At 42.7% G+C, this 21,991-nt stretch overlaps 1 protein-coding gene across 7 annotated transcripts in view; it reads left to right on the top strand.

The window, feature by feature from the left end:
• Positions 1-4,699: 4,699 nt before the first annotated feature.
• PACSIN2 (protein kinase C and casein kinase substrate in neurons 2) overlaps positions 4,700-21,991 on the top strand; it is a 140,458-nt gene continuing 123,166 nt past the window's right edge. The window contains exons 1-2 of one of the 7 annotated variants that reach the window (XM_073317085.1): positions 4,761-4,834; positions 5,703-5,823. The gene's annotated coding sequence lies outside the window, so the exon portion shown is untranslated. The other 6 variants (XM_073317035.1, XM_073317103.1, XM_073317054.1 and 3 more) reach the window with 6 other exon arrangements.

Below are 21,991 nucleotides of genomic sequence, written 5' to 3' on the forward strand. Positions count from 1 at the left end.
ACCATGAATTTGCGTGTGAACTAATATTATTATTTCGGCCATTAGTTTCTCATGCCTAGAATACACCAGAAAATAATTTAATTTGAAAAATTAGATTTTTTTAATTGTTCCAGTCAAAATTATTTAAACTATTAATGGATGCATCAGCATCTCTCAATAAATAATTACAGTGGCAGAACTTTTTAGCTTATCTCATCGTGCCAGAAGGGTCCGGTAGGAAACACTCAATCTGGCAGCAGATATAGAAATATGTGTAGATATAGTCTCACTTCATTCAGTAAAAGCGGAGACCTCTGAGCCTGAATATGTATATAAACAGATTCTTAATCTAAAATTCACATTTTATGAATGGGAAAAAATTATTTGAGAAAATGTTTATGTGCATTGTTTGAGCATTTGATTATGAGAGTGTATAATGTGTATGGTCCTAATTCTTAAAATTGTTAATCATGTGCTTAACTTTACTACTGTGAATAGTCCTGCTGAAGTCAAGTAAAGCATGTTCATAGGTGTTTGCAGGATCAGGGCTTCTGGGTGCGTGTGTGTGTGTGTGTGTGTGTGTGTCTATATATATATATATATATATATATATATATATATATATATATAGACACACACGTGCACACAGACACGCACACACATATATATCTATATATCCATATGTAAAAACAAATTTTGCTCTCAGATGTAAATATAGTATAATTTCATGTGGAAGTCAATAAGCTGATCAAAGATATACACTGAATGATTTTAACAGTGCTGTATTTTAATTGCTTCCAAACCACCCCCAAGAAAATGGGGGAAAGTGCAATTAAAATTATATTATTATAGTATTGCCTTCTTGGGTGTCTGAAAGACTTCCTAGTCATTCTTTAAAAAAGAGTGGGAGGCATTCTATGACCAGAAGAGGGTCTTAGCCACAACTAAAGTATAAATAGTAATCCTTAATATGGTGCACTAGGGCAACCAACCATTCAAATATTAAATTAAGATGCATTATGTAAATTGTCTTAATTTTTTCTTTCAATGTAGCTTGATTCTTTCTTTCTGCTTTCCTTTTACATTATATATTCTTTTGTTTTTCTTTATTTTCTATATTGTAATTTTTAGAGCTTATTATAAATATGGGAAATTGACATGAAATATTGGAAAATATGCAAATATAATTGTATTTGACAGTGTAATCTCACACCAGCCTCAATGTGCAGTGTTAAAAATCTTCATCCAGATTTTAGCATAAAACTGTTTAAAAATATTCAGTTCTGTTCATTCTTCCATTCCATTTATGTACACTTCAGCTAAAGATTCTTATTGATCCTTTTAAAGCATCTTCAGGACATCACAAGCTTGGCACTGTGTTATGATTCTCAGTTCCATACAATATTGGGGTCATGGAGCCCACTCTTGGAAGGCCTCTATGCAACATTAAAGTAATTTGAGTTCCATATGCAGAGGGCTTGCAGGACTGGAACTGGCATACTGCTTTTGCACCAAAACACAGGAGGGCCAATTTAGTGTATCCATCAATATAAAAACAGGTGTATGGAGAAATGAGGCATGTACAAGTCCACACACAGTGACAGATCTTTAGATGAGTAAGGAATTGCCGTCTTCAGCTAAAAAGTCAGCTCTGAATTTTTTTTGCAAATGAACCTGGACCTAATTTTATATAGCTTTGCACCTTGTGTAGCCATTTACACTATTGTAACATTGGTGTAAAATTAGAGTGATCCTCTGACTTACACAGATGATAGTGTTTTATATACACTTGCTACTCATTTTGCACGGGTGCAAATGACTCAGAATGTGCAAGGCAGTGGATAATCACGTCTCAGAGGAATAAATTATTCCCATTATTTTGCCACCCAAACCCACAGTTCTTACTCGGTCAAATTCCCCTTGACTTCAGTGTGCCTGAATATGGACTTCAAGAGTGGACCAGTGAACTACAGTTAGTTTCTGGTTCATTCTATTTCCTAAATCTTCTAACAAGTTTGAGCATTTTTGGATGATGCATTCCAGCTAAAGAAATAAACAAGTGCCTAAGGGAGGTTGAGGATGAGGAAAGTTTAAGGCCCAGATCCTCAAAAGGTATTTAGGCACCTAACTGGCATTGAAATCAATCGGAGTTAGGTGCCTAAATATCTTAGAGGATCTGGGCCTAAGAGCTTTGGTAAAGGTGAGTTTTAGCTCAGGTAGTGTTCAGGCAAAATGAAAATAATAGAATTTATGATCATGTGAAATAGTTTGTAATTCTATGTGAAGTTAACTGATTGACACAAAGCTTCATTTCATACTGCGGTGGGAAAGTCTCCATAGGGGAATAAAACAAAATGGAAAAAGGAATGTAAGCAAATAAGTTGCAAGCATCAACTTCTTTTTAAACTCGGAAGCATTGACCTTTTCCTATCCAATATCAAATGAAGTCCTATGACTGTAATGAATCTGAATCATATTTCTGGGGATATATCTTCTGAGGGTAAAATTCATCCCAGTGCAGAGGCCTCATAACACGCTCCTCACTGAAGCATTGCTTAAAAGTTGCAGAGTGCCTTGTGTGTGTGCTACTGCACTAGGATAAATTTCACTCTCAGAGAACAAATATAACTCTAATTTATGTTAATGAGTTATGCACATGCATTGACAGAAGACTATAATACTCCCTCTTGTGACAAAAACTGCCATAATAGAAGAAGGAACTCTAGAGCTGTATCATAGCCCTAGGAGCTGATCCTCTACTCCTACTACCTTCCACCCAAACTGTGCAATGTGAGAACATTGTAGGCAGGCTGGCAGCAAGTGCAGAAGGTGGGAGGAGAATTTTTAAAACTTAAGGGGAAAAAAAAGAGTTAAAAACATGGAACTCCTAATGAGAGACAAGAGAAAACATAGGATGGGGGGGGGGCGGTGGGGGAATTATGATTACTGTAGTCTTTGAGCTGGACTTTAAGAGGAAATGCTCTTCCCCTGTTTAAAATATATAGGTTAGCAAGGGCAGGAACAGGATAGGAGAAGAATTTTACCAATGGTAAATACTATTCAAGTACAGTGCATACCAGTGATAGAGGAATAACCAAAGAATATTATTGTAAAGGTGACTTGTTCAAGGACAACCTCAATCTCACATGTAGTTGACTGACAGAAACACTAAGGCCCATGCATTTTGATTCTCTGTGAATTATGGGTAGGGCCCGACCAAATTCACAGCCATGAAAAACACGTCACGGACCATGAAATCTAGTCTCCCCATGTGAAATCTGGTCTTGTGTGTGCTTTTCCCCTATACTATACAGATTTCACAGGTGGGGGGGAGCAGCATTTCTCAAATTGGGGGTCCTGACCCAAAAGGGAGTTGCAGGGGGGTCAGAAGGTTATTTTAGGGGGGTTGCCACACTAATTTCTGTGCTGCCTTCAGAGGTGGACAACCAGAGTGTGGCAGCTGCTGACTGAGGGCCCAGCTCTGCAAAAGTAAGGGTGTCAATATCATGCCATCCTTACTTCTGTGTTGCTGCTGGCGGCAGCTCTGTCTTCAGAGCTGGGCTCCCAGTCAGCAGCTGCCACTCTCCAGCTGCCTAGTTCTGAAGGCCCTGTTTCCACCACCAGCAGCACAGAAGTAAGGGTAGCAGTACTGCAACCCCCCCTACAGTGACCTTGCAACCCGTGCCCCGCACAACTCCTTTTTGGGCCAGGGCCCCTACAATTACAACACCATGGAAGTTCAGATTTAAATAGCCGAAATAATGAAATTTAGTATTTGTTAAATCCTATGACCGTGAAAATGACCAAAACGGACCCTGAATTTGGTAGGGCCCTAATTATGGGCTTTGGTTGTCAGACAAGAGGGGTACTCTGTTACTGAAGGAGGCATCCTTAGGATGAGAAGCAAAACTGAGGTCTTGACCTTTCTGAGCCATTAAAAATTCCTTGACACTTTTAAATTCTTGATCAAATTCCAGTTCAGGAAAATTAATTTTTTCTTTCCTACGTTCCCACGGTAGTTTAAATTGGACAGGACATTTTTCTTTACTGCCTATGCTAAAATATTGCGCAGTATTACTTTTGTGCCATTAGAGAGCAGCCATGTTCATCTGAGAGAGCTGGCTGCATTGGCGTGGTAGGCAAAGCGTTAGGATTTTTTAGCATGAAGAGTACTATAAAAATGTGTAATATTTTGATGAGATGATCACAATTAAAGAAAAAGCTTCTTTTTCTGTGAGGTCTAACCCTGAGATCTGTATGTTACCAGTCTCTGAGAAAGTACAGAATTAATAACAGTATTAGTAAAATCTAAATAGTAATATTGAATTATCAATGTTGGGCCATGGATTGATTCTGTAATAAACTTAGTTAATGCAAACAGCGCAATGTCATTTTTTAAAGTATGCATTTTCTGAGCACTTTGCCCTCAGGTAACGTATCTTCAGACGCGCGCCAAGGCAAGCTTTTATTTTACGTTAGCGGCGAGAGCAGCGACAGCTCAGCACCTAGGACCGACACGTTGACCGCCTCACCCCCTCACCACCCGCCAACTTGCTCTACCTCCCTCGCTCCGCTTCCTCAAATCCCTTCGCCGAGGAAGTGATTTTGATCGACAGTGGAGTGAGGCAATGGGATTCTCTTCTGCGCTACCGGGAGGCGTGTTCAGACGTAGCTTTCCTTGTCCAATCAGAAGCCCGCTCTGCAGCAGCCAATGGGGGCTCGCGGCTCGCGGGCTGGCGCAAGGGGGGTGGGCGGCAGTTGGTTCGGTTGGAGCCGAGCGAAGCAGGGACCTTCCCGCCCGACCTCGAGTCGCCGCAGAGGAGACGAGGAGTCGCCGCTGCCGCCGTCGTCGAAGGTGAGGGACGCGCCGCCGGGCGGGACTCGTACCCCGCTGCCGGGAGGGAAGGAGGTGGGGGCTGCGCAGCCCCGCCACCCTCTCCGGCTGGGTCATCCTGGAGGGGCGGGGCCCGGGCGGGCCGGTGAGCGCTCCCCCTTCCGCCCGGTTTCCATTGGGCGAGTGATGGGGCTGTAGGGGCAATCGCCGGCCCCGCCGCCGCCGCCGCCCAGTGACCCGGTATCACCTGGCGGCCGGGCTCGTGTGGGGAGCTCGGGGTGTGGGCCCCTGGGAGCGTCCTGCAGTCTCCAGGAAATAAAGGGCGTGTCCTGTGAGGAAGCCCCCGGGAATAGGTCCAGCCAAACGGGCAACCCGGGGCGGGGGGCGGGCAACCCGGGGCGGGGGGCACCCAGCCCCTCAGCTCGATGGGGGGCGCAGCTTGTGCCAGACTGGCGGTGGGGAGGTGCTGGAGGGCTAAGGAGCTGGGAGTTTAGCGGGGAGGTAGGTGGTGAATGGGGGCAGTGGGGGAAGGGGCTGGGAGTTTGAGGTGGTGAATGGGGGTGGCGGGGGAAGGTGGTTCTATTGCTGCACGTTGTGTCTGCTTCTTTGACCCACTGGCTTGTTTCTGTTCAGCACGAGGGTTGCAGGGTCATTCCTCTCCCTGGCCCCCAATCTGGGGTAGCTGAGCTGAGGAAGGTGGAGCTTCCCTTGGGGAAGTTTGGGGAGGGCAGGGCGACAGGGGGGCCAGGAGAATGGCCCTGGGAAGGTTCTGATTCTGTACCAGCGAAGGTGAGAGCTGCTTGGTGAAGTTGAGTGAGCCATTTGGTAGGGAGGGGGGAGAACAGCCATAAAACTAAAGTGCTCTCTCCCTTGCTCCCCAAATCCTAAGACAATCTAATGCAGTATCTGGTTGTGATCCCTGCACTACCCAGACAGCCCACAAATAAAACAGTCAAGTGTGATTCTCCAGTGAGAGGAATTTGAGAGTGCGTGGTGTCTTCTGAATACCGGTAATGACACAACTAGGCTGTGCTGCCTTCTGTCACCACCCTCTTCCTCTATGCTCCTTTTCCTTTTTTCCAGGAAGAATCATCCTACACCGTGAAACATCTTTTGACTTTGTTGGAAGTGGGTTGAGCCCACTGAGACTGACTGGTATCTACAGTATCTGTCTGGCTGTATCTGTCTTTACCAGCCAGTTGGTTTAACTCTGATTGAAGGTATTCAGAAGCTGGTATACCCAGTCTATACATGCTTCCTCTGCGGGCTTGTGCGCTCGCTTGCTCTCTCTCTTTCTCTCTAAGAGCAAAGGAGACCAGAGACTTGTGAAAGTGGCCCCACCTACTTGTTTACACAATTTAAAACACTCAGCTTTCTTGGTGGCCCACCATTCTGATTAAAATCATAGACTGATTAAAGTATTTTAAACTTACGATGTAAATTCATTTAGCCTATAATTAGTCCAATAAGTTTGATGAGTCTTTTTCCTCATAGCTTGGTAAACATGTCAGAGTGCTGTGTTAAATGTTCTTAATGTGCTCCGAACTAGACCTGACTCCCATCTACAGACTAGTTGAAAGGTAGCTAATAAGGACTGTTTTCTCTTGTTCTCCTTTGGAAAGTTTCCTTTGTGCTCGTTTGAACATAAATCAGGGCTTGGCCAGCTACTGTGCAAGGTTATGCCAACTAAAATACAAGGCCAATAGTTCAAAAAAGTTATAACAGGTGTACTAATGTTTTGCTGATATTGAGCTCTTGATGAAGGTGGCGGTATTTGAGAAATGAGAGAAAATACTGTGATGACTTAGGTTGTCTGATGGTCTTTTTATTAAACTAGTCTAATATAATTAAGACAAGCTATGTAAAACCTTGTTTTTTTTGCTCTCTTTGGTGTGAACAAACATGACCGACTTAGTTTAATTTAAAGAAAAGGAGTACTTGTGGCACCTTAGAGACTAACCAATTTATTTGAGCATAGGCTTTCGTGAGCTACAGCTCACTTCATCGGATGCATACCGTGGAATTCAGTTTCCACAGTATGCATCCGATGAAGTGAGCTGTAGCTCACGAAAGCTTATGCTCAAATAAATTGGTTAGTCTCTAAGGTGCCACAAGTACTCCTTTTCTTTTTGCGAATACAGACTAACACGGCTGTTACTCTGAAACCTTAGTTTAATTTCTCATCTTTAAACTGAAATTATAAGGCAACATGCACATTGTACATACAGCATATAGAGCATTCTTAATTATGTTTTTAAATATTAAGTTTGATGATTGGTTTATCCTCCATACCACACTTTATCACTGTCTGTCTAGAATTACTTATCAGACTTAAATGTATTCTCTTTTGAGACAAAAATCTATTATATGTTCTTCTAGTTATGACTAAACTAGCTTAAACAAGAGTGGGTGTTAGAACACACACACTTAAAAGTAAAGATTGCTTCGGGAATGCAGCTTCATACCACAGGTCAAGCAGCAATACTTCAGAAATAAGACAACATATACACACACATAGTTTGTGGTGAAGCAGGCTATTAATGGTTGACAGACACTTCAGACCTGTCTTGAAATAAAGTTTTGGTAGCATTCCTTTTCTCAGCTCGAGGCTCCTTCCTATCAAAAATGCATATGGCCTAAGGATCTGTATCTGTGATGGCTAATGCTGAAATTAACAAATACAATTGTTTTAATTGTGTGGGTGGTGTTTGGTTAGTGATGTATGTCCGTGTGGACATAGATGATGATAAAGCTTTTTATAGCCAAATGTGTTTGGGTATCTGGGAAGGCCTGTATAATTCATCAGTTGTCCAAGTAAGTGGCAATAGTACTCTCCAGCATTGTACATCTCATTTTATTTTTTATTTTAGTCTTTAGTTTACTTCCACTCTGTAAGTACATTTATATAATGACTTTCAGTTTATGCTGTGTCATACAATGTAGGAATTTATGCAGTGGTCTTCCTGGAAAAATATTTGATCTGTGAATGTCTAGAAATAACTTTTTCAGGCAAATGTCTGAATGTAATACTTTTCCAACTTAGGGTGTCTCTGCTTGTTTTTTATACCAGTGATTCTCAGGCTTGGGTTTATGGACCACTGTTCTCTTGTCATAAAATGAAATATTTTGAGAACCATGGTCAGATTTGGGAAGGTAGGTAGTCCTTGAGGAAGATGCTTAATTACAAAGTGGTCCACAGAATGAAAGTATAGAAAATTCTAGATGTTGACATGATAATGCTGTCTTTTGTTAATGTAGAAGCTTTCAAGAAATCTGGCTAATAATGCAACAATTTCTTGTAGTTATCCGTGAGTATGTTTTTTTTTTAAAAAAAAAAAACAGTTTTCAGTCTCTTGGTTACTGGACTTGTACTTGGAAAAAGTAGTTTCAGATTGTGAGTGACTGACTCAGCTCAGGAAGGTTGTATGCAAAGATGTCCTTAAGTTACTTGTGTTCTCTTCTGATTCTGGGTTGTTGAAAATGGCACAAGCTGCCACTGACTCTAAATGTCATGTCTTCTGTGTTGGCCGTTGAGAGGAGGTGACATAAAGCTTCATGGCGCCTCTGTCACCCAAAAATTGTCCTATGGTCAGGAGAGCTTACAGGGGCTAAGTAAAACAGAGTAATTTTCTGCTGTTGGAATGCTAGAACTTTCTTTATGTATTTCAGACTCTGGTCAGTTATTTCAGATGAATCTTTTGTGTAATAACTTTCTCAATTCCTAACTTTAGGTACGGGGTTGTGGTTTTTTTGTTTTTTTTTTTAAACTAAAGAACATTTCAGTGGTTTGATGCCTAGAATGCCCTCTGAGGTTGCATGAAATAAGTGGTCCTATTCAATATCTATTATGTTATCCTCTCACACTATCTGTCATTAATGTAATTTTTAAACTTGTCTTCCACTCTCATTAAATATACAGGTCACACTAGTGTATTATGTATTAGTGCAGTTTCAAGTGCACAATAGGTTAGTTTCCAAGAATCAATATTATTTTCTGTACTCATTTTTTCAAGAGCTATTTATCTGGCTGCATTAAACTCCCAGATGTGTTGGGTAAAGGGAAACTTTGGTGCATTTACTTTGAAGGGTGCTCCTTTTCATTTGATTTATAGGCATACTGAGGAAAATGAGCAAACTTTCCTTGTCATACAGAAATTAATATGCTAAAAAGCTGTACTTAGCTGAAATGGTTTCACAGATACAGTTATTTATTAGGTTTCGTTTAATATTAAACTAGTTTTTCCATTCAAACAAATTATCAGTTTGGGGTTAACTTGAAATCATGAGGAATTTCTTTTTGGCACATGAAGGGGAACAGAACAGGAAATAGCAATACCGATGTACTTGTGTACTGAGATACAGCTAAACACTGAATCTGTTCAGGTGGAACTGTGTGATTTTAATACTGTGCTGAAATGTGTATGTTGTCTGGATGATTAGCTCATGAGGATTGATAAATGATTTTGATTGAAGTTGAACTTGAGAAGGCAGACAACCTACTGTGGGTATTCAGTGAAAAACAATGTTTAGGATCTATTTCAGAGTAACAGCCCTGTTAGTTTGTATTCACAAAAAGAAAAGGAGTACTTGTGGCACCTTAGAGACTAACAAATTTATTTGAGCATAAGCTTTCGTGAGCTACAGCTCACTTCATCGGATGCATTCAGTGGAAAATAGAGTGGGGAGATTTATATTCATAGAGAACATGAAACAATGGGTGTTACCATACACACTGTAACGAGTGATCACCCTATACCGGAAACGTACTGACCGCTATTCCTACCTACATGCCTCCAGCTTTCATTCAGACCACACCACATGATCCATTGTCTACAGCCAAGCTCTACGATACAACCGCATTTGCTCCAACCCCTCAGGCAGAGACAAACACCTACAAGATCTCTATCAAGCGTTCTTACAACTACAATACCCACCTGCTGAAGTGAAGAAACAGATTGACAGAGCCAGAAGAGTACTCAGAAGTCACCTACTACAGGATAGGCCCAACAAAGAAAATAACGCCACTAGTCATCACCTTCAGCCCCCAACTAAAACCTCTCCAACGCATCATCAAGGATCTACAACCTATCTTGAAGGACAACCCATCACTCTCACAGACTTTGGGAGACAGGCCAGTCCTTGCTTACAGACAGCCCCCCAACCTGAAGCAAATTCTCACCGGTAACCACACACCACACAACAGAACCTCTAACCCAGAAACCTATCCTTGCAACAAAGGCTGTTGCCAACTGTGTCCACATATCTATTCAGGAGACACCATCATAGGGCCTAATCACATCAGCCACACTATCAGAGGCTCATTCACCTGCACATCTACCAATGTGATATATGCCATCATGTGCCAGCAATGCCCTTCTGCTATGTACATTGGTCAAACTGGACAGTCTACATAAAAGAATAAATGGACACAAATCAGACGTCAAGAATTATAACATTCAAAAACCAGTTGAACACTTCAGTCTCTTTGGTCACTCAGTTACAGACCTAAAAGTGGCAATTCTTCAACCAAAAAAACCCTTCAAAAACAGACTCCAATGAGAAACTGCTGTATTGGAATTAATTTGCAAACTGGATACAATTAACTTAGGCTTGAATAGAGACTGGAAGTGGATGGGTCATTACACAAAGTAAAACTATTTCTCCTTGTTTGTTCCGCCCTCTACCCCCCACTGTTCCTCAGACGTTCTTGTCAGCTGCTGGAAATGGCCCACCTTGATCACTACAAAAGGTTTGTCGTCTCCCCTCCTCCAACCCCCCCCCCCCCCCCCCCCGCTCTCCTGTTGGTAATAGCTCACCTTAAGTGATCACTCTCGTTACAGTGTGTATGGTAACACCCATTGTTTCATGTTCTCTATGTATATAAATCTCCCCACTGTATTTTCCACTGAATGCACCTGATGAAGTGAGCTGTAGCTCACAAAAGCTTATGCTCAAATCAATTCCTTAGTCTTTAAGGTGCCACAAGTACTCCTTTCCTTTTTTAGCATCTATGTTAGTAATGCAAAGATCACCATATCTTGAATCTCATTATTCTTTTCTCTGATATCCTCCAGGGAGACATGTTTGACGAGAGAAGGTTGGAGTAAAATCAGGACAGTAGGACAGAATTTCTGTGGTGTGTAAATGCAAAACCTTCCTTAGTGTGCACTTAAAATAATTTGAGCAATTCTGTCTGTTTGAGCTTTTGTCAGCTATTTGCACATGGGCATAGTATAATATTGAGTGCACAGGATGTGTCAGTATTTGAGGAGGCACCCAACCCTTATTGATAAACGGGTATAGAAATAGGTATGGGTAAACATTCAACAGTAAATAGTTGAGCTAGATCTGAGGAAAAAATAAAATACTTCTAAGGCTTTGTGATGATTATTGGTTCAACAGTTTAAATCATGCAAATATTTAAAAAATGCCCTGGCTCAGATACCACATTTGTGATCATGGTATAAATATTTTGACAGTGTTGGAAATCTGTATCTTGAAGAGTTTTTGGTTTTAGCTTAATGCAAGGCATTAACTCTTTCATGCTGTTTATAGGGGACTGCTGGCAATTGAGAAAAGCATCTAAAGTCTCTTTGCTCTCTACGCAATAGTAAAAGGGGAAAGAAAGTACGGTAACCTAGTTTATTATTCACTACTTCAGGAAAGGAGAGGAAGAGAGCAGATGGAATGGAAATAGCACATCAAAGCACAGTTCCAATCCTATTTTACATGTAGCAGATCAGTGTTGAAACTAATTTCTCTTTTCAACACTCCTTATGGGATATACTTGCAGATGCAGAACAAAGGAAAAACAGATTCCACAGGAATATGTGCAAGGTTCGTAGATAATCAGTGATATTGTAAACTCCTTTGGAAAACACATGTTTAAAATCTTCTGACAACAATCACTATCCATATACCTGGAAATCATTTTGGACTCTAACTGCAAAGTATAAGATGTCTACTAATCCTGAAATTGAATGAATGTGATGTTGTAATCTTCACTACAAAGTGATTTATTTGCAGTAACTTGATATTCATTGTGTCTATATCATCATGTCTTTGATGTGATGGCAGTAGCACAAGCATCTGACTTATTAATTTGATTGACTTGTTTCTTTGATGTACTATGTTAAACTTGGGTCTGCTGAGTAGCAGCATGCTGCACTGCTTTTTAACTGTTGTGCCAACTGCAGATAAGTATTTGCTAAGTTCCCAAAGGAATGACCACGTTAACTGTAAAATCGGCAAAGAGTCCTGTGGGACCTTATAGACTAACAGACGTATTGGAGCATGAGCTTTCGTGGGTGAATACATCTGACGAAGTGGCTATTCACCCACGAAAGCTCATGCTCCAGTACGGCTGTTAGTCTATAAGGTGCCACAGGACTCTTTGCTGCTTTTACAGATGCAGACGGCTACCCCTCTGGAGCATTAACTGGTAACTCATGTCACAGCATGCTGCTTTTTGGAGGGCCATAGCAGAATATAGTCAATTCAACATGACCTCTGGGATCTGAAAATAACTTTTAACTGTTCGTACAGAGTACCTTTCCGAGCATAGTTAGTATAGTCACTAGGCACATAGTGAAGTATGTGATTTTTGCATTGGTGTATGTGGTTAGTAACTTATGTCAGGAATAAATACAGCCACAATTTTACTCCTTTAAACTCACTCTTTTGTAGGCAATGAATTTATAGCTAACATAAAGGGGAGAGCAGACATCCCTGGCATAAAGAAAAGGAGTACTTGTGGCACCTTAGAGACTGGTCTTCTGCAATTTCCACAGTATGCATCCGATGAAGTGAGCTGTAGCTCACGAAAGCTTATGCTCAAATAAATTGGTTAGTCTCTAAGGTGCCACAAGTACTCCTTTTCTTTTTGCGAATACAGACTAACACGGCTGTTACTCTGATCCCTGGCATATTAATTCTAAAGGGGAAATTTGGGGTACAAATGTCAGCTTGTGATAAAAGGAGCCATAGGACAAATCAATTTGATGAAAACCAAAGAGATGCCTGTATTATGCCTCCAGTGTTCTCTCCTAATGGGAGTCTTCTTAGCAATCTGACAAATATCTAGGTCACTGCTGAACGCAATAACTCTGTTCTTGTCAGGAGATGTAAGAAATCCATCAAATAGGTATAGATAGGCTAAGGCACTTTTGCCTGTCTTTATGGATCCATGTGAATATTGTTTAAAATGAATACAGAAAATAAACTACCTAAATATCATGTTGCCATTCTCAGTCCTTAAATCATCTTTAAGTGTTGTCTTCAGAGTCTTAGGGGCTGGAAAGAGGACACAAGTGGTTCTAAACAAAAGCTTCAAGGGGTTATTTTTAGCTGTGTTTACATTATCTAATTCTAATTTAAACTATAGCAAATTGCATTTAACCCTGAAATGGCAGCTGCACCAAGTTGACAGTGGGGTAATCTTTGGAGTGAATGTTCCTTGGTGGAATTATCTTTCAAGATACTTATCTCATTCCATGCTGAGATGGCACTCTTGTTTCACAGTAGTAGAAACCAGTTGTTTTGGCTGTAGGGACAGAGGGTGGACCCCGTTTACTTTACACAAGACCTTCTGTTTAATCCTTGTGTATTAAGAAAATATTTTGAGAACATGGTCAGTTTTGTGGCATTTAAACACACATGCATACATTGCCAAATGGAAAAAAAATCAAGCAGTTAACTGCAGTTTCAGCAGTTTAACCTTCTAGAATGTGAGAGATATGGAATATGTCTGCAGCTGAAGACCCTTCTGGCCAAAGCAGTTAGCTAATATTCCCCACTTTGCCCAGGTAGTTTCCATTAGGAGGGGTTCTAAAACTGGCGGTTGGGACACCTCAGGGGGTTGCAAGGTTATTACATGGGGGGTCATGAGCTGTAAGCCTTTACCCCAAACTCCGCTTTGCCTCCAGCATTTATAATGGTGTTAAATATATTTTAAAGTATTTTTAATTTATAAGGGGGGGGGTCACACTTAGAGGCTTGCTATGTGAAAGGGGTCACCAGTGCAAAAGTTTGAGAATGACTGCGTTAGTATAACAAATTGATGAGTTGGGTATATTCTTTGGTGCAATTCTGTTTGTTTGCAAAAAAAGGAAACAAAATCCTGTTTCTCCTAACACAGTAGAAACAAACAGCAGGCAGTTTCCTTGCTCACAATTTCCAAGTTTGCCTCTCCAGTGAGTTCTTTGCCCCGAGGAATTCTGTTTCGCTGTTTCTCTCACTTTCAGCTGGCTTTCTTGGCTGTTTCGAAAGCTGTGAGAGAGAGAGAGAAGCAAACAGTCCCTTATTCCCTGTATTTGTAATCGAGGAACCTCTTGGCTCACATGGCTCTGCTTCTGATCAGGCCTTGCCATGTGGCCCATTGCTTTGGATGGTGGCTTCTGTTACCAGCTACAGTTGTGTAAAAGGAGCTTAATTGGTCCTTCTGCTTCACCTGAAGGATGGCTGTTTGGCACTCCCATCAGCTTTAACCAGGTCTGTGACTATCTGTAGATGAGACCAGCCGTTAACACCTTCCAGCATGAGAATATGTTAGAGGCTGCAGATAATGTTCTCTACCAATAGGGTTAGAAGAGTGGACATCTCTTGCAGAGCAGAAACCATAAATGATCTTGTCACCTAGAATTTTTTTTTAAGAAAATGAAAGACTTAGATCTGAGTTTGAAATTAACTTTGAAAATTCACGAAGAACAACTTTCAGTCTGATGGGCTATGTAAATATTCAATATTAACTATGTACACCAGATGTGTTACTAGACCCCAAAATAATTGCTTTCTGAATTTTTCTGAAAGATGGTTATGGTGTAGCGAGGAGAAGTTTCATATACTGTATGCCTCGTACCTATCATAGCTCACTTTCGGGAATAAGTGTCCAAAAGAATGGACTGTCAGTGAAGATTGAGATAAATGATCTTTTGTTAATGGAAAAAAACTAATCCTTTCTGTTGTACATTAAGTTGTAAATATGATTCCAAAGAATTATGCTGCCAGTACCACTGGTCCCCTCCTCTCCCCCCACCCCCCAACCCCAACTAATTAATTGAATGCAAAACTACACCAGGAATGGAATGTTAGTGTTCTGCTAAATGAATTAAGGTTAAATGAAGCTATCCAATTTCTACACAAATAAAATGAGCACTCGTGATGTAATGTGGAAGTCACTTTCTGGAGCTGTGTGACAACTAGCTGAAGTGTAGTCCAACGCCTGTTATCTGCAGGATCCAATTGTATGGGCTAATGTAGTGGAAACTTGGAATGAGTTTTTTATTTGTTCCATTTCCTCCTCTTCTATTTTTTCCTTCTTGCTGTTTTATAGTTTCAAATATATCTGAAACATCCACCTGAGGGTATGTCTCTTACCTAATATCTGTCCTCTTGTATAGTGCTATTTGTAGACAGGCATTGACATTTTGTAGAAGTGCCTACTGATGTCATTTTATACATGTAATCTTTGACTCTTGCTTTTGTTTAATTTAAAAGGATAAATAACTTGAATTATCCAATTGCACACAGTATAAATGCCAACAGTACATTGCGTTGTAAGATTAGTTAAATATTAGGGTGCCTAGAGCTTTTGTATAAGTGTTTATTTAAATCTTAATAAATAAAAGCTTTTATACCAAATGCTGCTGAGGACATATCAGAGTGGTAAAGATTGCATAAATACAGTAGAGACACTCATAGCTGAATTCCATTGTTCTTCCACAACTCATGTTATGGGAATTGCATTCTAAAGGGATGATGTATAGGCGCACTTGCTTTAAGTTTTGAATTATCATACATTTATTGGGTCTTCACTGAATTTAAATGCATAGCACCATATAACAGGTTAAAAGTTGTTAACTCTGTACTATAAACTAAAGGGATGCTGAAAATAGTTCAGATCCAAAACTCACAAAACTGAAGGCATGCAAAACCTCTTGTACTCATGGAACCCCAGTATTGTGCTAATGCATGAGAACCGGAACTGACAAGTGATTTCCCCCCCCCCCCCCCGAGCTGAATGAAATTCAAAGTATAAAGGAAAAAAGCCTCAAACAGTTTACAGCTAAAGATTTTTAGAAATAAAGAGCTGTGTGCATGAATGTGTTTACTGCTAAGTATTCTTGTCTTATGTATGTTACAAATGCTGTGTATTAAACAAGTAAACACTAAACAATCTATGAAGGCACCCTAGCAGCTGCACAGGTAAAATTGCACTGAGATTTCAGTTAATGCCAGATTAAAATTCTTCTATTTTCCTCTTTTTAATCATTAACAGTTGGAGACTATATTCAAGCCTACCAGTGCAAAGGACAGCTCTTCTTTGAGCACTGGTCCCTATGCATATTGCACACACAGATATGGATGCAGCTGAGACTGGAGATTTGTAGCAAGTAGTGTCTGTTGATCTGCGCCTACCCAGTTGCCATTCTCGTCCTTTGAACTGAGGGCATAAATGATGGTGTGGGCCAGTGCCTTTCCAGTTTCTTCTTACCACCGCGTGGTTTGAGTTGAAATCCCATGACTCCTTTACAATCCTCCTCTGTTACAGAAACTGTAAATATACATAGTTTTTAGTAAGATTAGACTTAGTGTTTTTTGTATGGATAATATAGTTCCTTCCTGCCTTGGGAAGATTCTCTCCACAAAGAGAGGCTATACCCAGATTCCTGGGGTTTAAGAGTGGTATATCCTGCCCTCGCTCCTGCTCTATCATTGATGAACACCAGTATTGTCTTGGGAAGGCTCACTGTTGCTGCCAATTTCAGCATATGCCGTTGCTTTCTTCCCTGAATCTGTGAAGGATAAGAGCTCCATATATAGAAACACTCTGTGGAGACAAGGCCATGAAGACCCCAGTTAGACCCAGTGTAACGATGCTGGTTCTGGTGGGACCCAACAGAGAGTGCCAATTCAGGACAAATTGCTTACAGCACAGCAGTTACAGCCCAAGGCTGAAGTTCCTTTACTCATTAAGGCAAACCAAACCAGCCAGACAGAGGAAGACTTTGGTTTTACCCCACTCGCTAACCATAAGTCACACGAGCAATTCCCTTAGACGCTCCAGTTTCCCAGAATCATCACCAGTGCCACTCGTTATGGGGACAAATGGTTATGAAAACCAATGCCCCGGTAAAAAAGAAAAGGTTCTCTCGATCCCAAAGGACCAAGCCTCAGACCCAGGTCAGTATAACAAATCAGATCTTGCCTATACATCACACTGTTGCCAATCCTTTAGAATCTAAAGGTTTATTCATAAAAGGAAAAAGATACAGATGAGCGCTAGAATTGGTTAAATGGAATCAATTACATACAGTAATTGGATAAAGAAAAGAAATACTAGTGGCACCTTAGAGACTAACCAGTTTATTTGAGCATAAGCTTTCGTGAGCTCATGAAAGCTTATGCTCAAATAAATTGGTTAGTTTCTAAGATGCCACTAATACTCCTTTTCTTTTTGCGAATACAGACTAACACGGCTGCTACTCTGAAACCAGTAATGTCATAGTTCTTGGTTCAGGCTTGTAGCAGTGATAGAATAAACTGCAGGTTCAAATCAAGTCTGGAGTACATCCACTGCTGGGATGGTCATTCAGTCCTTTGTTCAAAGCTTCAGTTTGTAGCGAAGTCCCTCCAGAGGTCAGAAGCAGGATTGAAGACCAGATGGAGATGGGGTATCAGCCTTTTACAGTCTCTTGCCATGTGGTCTTTGCTTTTTGTCCCAAGGACATGCTATCCAGCACATGGCATAGAAAAATGTTAGAGTTCTGTCCATAGGCAGGTTCCTGCATATCTTGCTGAATCACAAGGTGTCTCTGCCTTCTCTCAATGGGTCAGTCGTACAGCTGATGGTTCTTAATGGGCCATCAAGCAGGCTAGGCAGAGCTGACACCAACTTGTCTGGGATGTCACCCAGAAACATAGCATAAGTTTGAAATACAGACAGTATAGAGCCACTATTCATAACTTCAACTATGAAAATGATACACATATACAGGTAACATAATTATAACGAGCCAATCATAACCTTCCCATAGACACCTCACATGACAACCTTTGTACAATATTTGCTGCAAATATATAACAGTGATCTATATGATTACAGATTCTGTCAATAACGTCATACCCAGGCTGAGGAGACTGTCCTCGTGCAGCAACCTCAGATACTGAGCAGTGTTTCTCTCTGAGCACGAGCTCTGGAGAAGAGATCAAAACCATGAAGCCTCAGAAACCCTCTCAGAAGAGTATGGAATATAAATATAAGGACAGATCACCATTCAGATCTGCCTCTAAGGGCATGGCTACACTTGCAGATGAAGAGCGCTTTGAGTGAAACCTGCCTTCAGAGAGCTCAGTAGGGAAAGCGCTGCAGTCTGTCCACACTGACAGCTGCAAGCGCACTGGTGTGGCCACATTTGCAGCACTTGCAGTGGCATTGGGAGCAGTGCATTATGGGCAGCTGTCCCACAGAGCACCTCTTCCCATTCTGGTGCTGTGGCTTGTGGGAAGGGGGCGGTGGGGGCGGGGCATTCTAGGTCCTGTCCCAGCACCCAGTGATGCATCGGTTCACATCCCAGCAATCCCTGTGCTTCCGCCCACATTTGGCGCCATCTTTCAATGTTTTTTGTACCGTGCGCTCTGTCTTCCCTTTTGGTGTGTGGGAATGGAGCCCGAACTGCTGAGGAATATGCTGACGAGTCTCGCCAGCATGTCACGTTTGGCAGTCGAGTTATTCCTTATGGTCCAAAGTGACAGTGAGGGCTCCGATGATATCGACTCGAGTAACGCATATGAGGCTCATGGACATGCTCACCACCGTGGAACACCGCTTTTGGGGTTGGGAAACAAGCACTTAGTGGTGGGCTCACATCGTCATGCAAGTCTGGGATGAGGAGCAGTGGCTGCAGAACTTTCGGATGAGAAAAGCCACTTGCATGGGACTGTGTGAGGAGCGTGCCCCCTCCCTGCGGCGCAAGGATACGAGATTGAGAGCTGCCCTGACGGTGGAGAAGTGGGTGGCTATTGCAATCTGAAAGCTGGCAACTCCAGACAGCTACCTATTGGTCGCTAACCAGTTTAGAGTGGGAAAGTCGACCGTTGGAATTGTGTTGATGTAAGTTTGTAGGGCCATTAATCGCATATTGCTCAGAAGAACTGTGACTCTGGGTAATGTGCATGACATTGTGGCTGGCTTTGCACAAATGGGTTTCCCAAACTGCGGAGGGGCGATAGATAGCACACACATTCCAATTCTGGCACAAGCCCACCTAGCCTCAGAGTATGTTAATTGGAAGGGGTATTTCTCTATGGTTCTCCAGGCGCTTGTGGATCACTGTGGGCATTTCATTGACATTAACGCAGGCTGGCCTGCGAGGGGCATGACGTACGCATCTTTTGGAACACTGGCCTGTTCAGGAAGCTGCAAGCTGGACTTTTTTTCCCAGACCAGAAGATCACTGTAGGGGAAGTCTAAATGCCCATTGTGATCTTTGGAGACCCCGCTTACCCTTCAGTGCCGTGGCTCATGAAACCTACACAGGGAGCCTTGACAGCAGCAAGAAGAGATTCAACAACAGGCTGAGCTGGTGCAGAATGACTGTGGAGTGTGCTTTTGGCCATTTAAAGGGCCACTGGCGCTCTCTGTATAGGAAGCTGGCCCTGGCCGATGACTGCATCCCCGCAGTTATATCCACGTGCTGTACCCTCCATAACGTTTGTGAAGGGAAGGGTGAATGATTCTCTCAGGCAAGGAACTCGACGGTTCAACACCTGGAGGCTGAATTTGTACAGCCAGAGAACAGGGCTATTAGAGGGGCCCAGCGTGGGGCTGCAAGGATTAGGGATGCCTTGAGGGAGCAATTTGAGGCTGAAAGCCACCAGTAATATTTGGTGCCCTGCACGGGAGTGAAGTGCAGTGGTTCCAATGTTAGTAGGAATCTGTGTTTGCTATGCTGACTTGCAGTGCCTGTTGCTTTCCTGGGCTAGGGTATTTTTTATATTTTTGCATAAAGAATGTTTTCAAAGCCAAAAAATCCATTTATTGAAAAGGAACACAACTGCTTGGGAAACAGAAAGGGCAAGGGGGTGGGGAACGGTACAATCACAGATTTGCGTATGTCCTGTTATCATACTCAGCCTTCTTGTCTGGAGTGCTGTGCAATGAGTGCTGAACTTCAGGATGGCTATACTGCATGGTGATGGGGGTTGTGTGCAGGGGTAAGGGTCGTAGTTATCAAGGCTGGGTGGTGAAGCTACAGGTGTTGGAGGCAGCTGGTGGTAGTAAGAACCCGGATGTTGGGGAAAGTGGGTTGGAGGTGACATGGGGGCACAAGAGAAAGAGTTCTGGGACAAGGGCTGTATGGGGGGGTCGGGCATGGTAGTGCTCTGCTTGCATGGCTACGAGTGCCTGGATCGAGTTTGCTTGGCGTTCCATTATGCTTATCAGCTGATCCGTGCTTTGCTGACGGCGCTCCTCATTCTGCTGGCGGATCCCCCTTTCACTGTCCCGCCACTCCTGCGCTTTTTGATTTTTCATTACTTGAATGCTGCGTTACTTCATGCAACATATCTTCCTTGCTTCTACGTGGCCTCTTTCTGATTCTTTGGGGTCTTTCGGCCAGTGATAACATGGGCGGCTGAGATCTCAAGGTTGCATCTGTAAAAGCAAATGCAACACTTAACAGAGGCAGCATTGTTCACGTCAGTCAGAGCAATGATTCCCCCTAACTTAAGGACAAGCAGTCTACACAATAGCATAATTTTCCCATCCCAAAGTGAGCGCACATAACCCATGGGAGCCCCAAAATGGTGAGTAAGCACAGGGTCAAGTGTGACTGATTGTTTCACGGCTGTACTGTCCTCTGGGTTTATGTGCCTTGGGGAGAGCCAACAGCAGCAGGAGGCCCCTATACTGAACACTGTCCACACATTTTCCACAGGAGTTCATCCTGGAAGATATCTTCTTGCTGAGGGTGAAGTAGGCAGCAAGAAAGGGTCTTCTGCTGCCATGCGGCTTCTGCCCTGTGTGCAGCAATGGTCCGCCCTGCCCCTCACGGCACAGTGGCGCGGACAAGTTGTCCTTAGTGAGACAGGGACCACAGTGGCTCTCCCGAGAAACCTGCGCAAGCTCATTGTCCAAGTTCTGGGTGAGACCTTTGAAGAGATCACTGAGGCAGATTACCGTGATGTGAGAGAGCACATCAATGCCCTATTCTGCGTTCTAGGCATGCATGCGGCCCTAACCCTCCTCACCCCAAGAGCCCGCACCAAATAACTTCCTTCGCAAAATAAACTCCGCTTACTGGGAACCTTCTCTGGTGTTTGTCCTTCCCCAAGCACCAGCTGCCACGACTGGCTACCTTCCTCCTGGCTTGAGAGCAGCTCGGGATTCTGGAGTGTCTTCCTCCGCCTCGGGTACCTCGCTCCCTCTTTGCTGCTGCTCCTCTTCCTGCCTTTGCCTTGTTGAACTGGGCTCTGAAGTGTCCATGGTGGTACTCGGAGTGGAGGTGGGGTCGCCCCCAAGTATCGAGTCCAGCTCTTTGTAGAAATGGCAGGTCGCAGGGGCAGCACTAGAGCAACTGTTTGCCACACGGGCTTTATGGTAGGCATTCCGCAGCCCCTTCACTTTAATCCTGCACTGCAGTGCGTCCCGGTCATGGTCCCTTTCCATCATGTCCCATGATATAGAATCATAGAATATCAGGGTTGGAAGGGACCTCAGGAGGTCATCTAGTCCAACCCCCTGCTCAAAAGCAGGACCCATCCCCAATTAAATCATCCCAGACAAGGCTTTGTCAAGCCTGACTTTAAAAACTTCTAAGGAAGGAGATTCCACCACCTCCCTAGGCAACGCATTCCAGTGTTTCACCACCCTCCTCGTGAAAAAGTTTTTCCTAATATCCAACCTAAACCTCCCCCACTGCAACTTGAGACCATTACTCCTTGTCCTGTCCTCTTCCACCACTGAGAATAGTCTAGAACCATCCTCTCTGGAACTACCTCTCAGGTAGTGGAAAGCAGCTATCAAATCCCCCCTCATTCTTCTCTTCTGCAGACTAAACAATCCCAGTTCCCTCAGCCTCTCCTCATAAGTCATGTGTTCCAGACCCCTAATCATTTTTGTTGCCCTTCGCTGGACTCTTTCCAATTTATCCATATCCTTCTTGTAGTGTGGGGCCCAAA

The sequence above is a fragment of the Lepidochelys kempii genome, chromosome 1 (genome assembly GCF_965140265.1).
Source record: "Lepidochelys kempii isolate rLepKem1 chromosome 1, rLepKem1.hap2, whole genome shotgun sequence".
Taxonomy (NCBI): Eukaryota; Metazoa; Chordata; order Testudines; family Cheloniidae; genus Lepidochelys; species Lepidochelys kempii.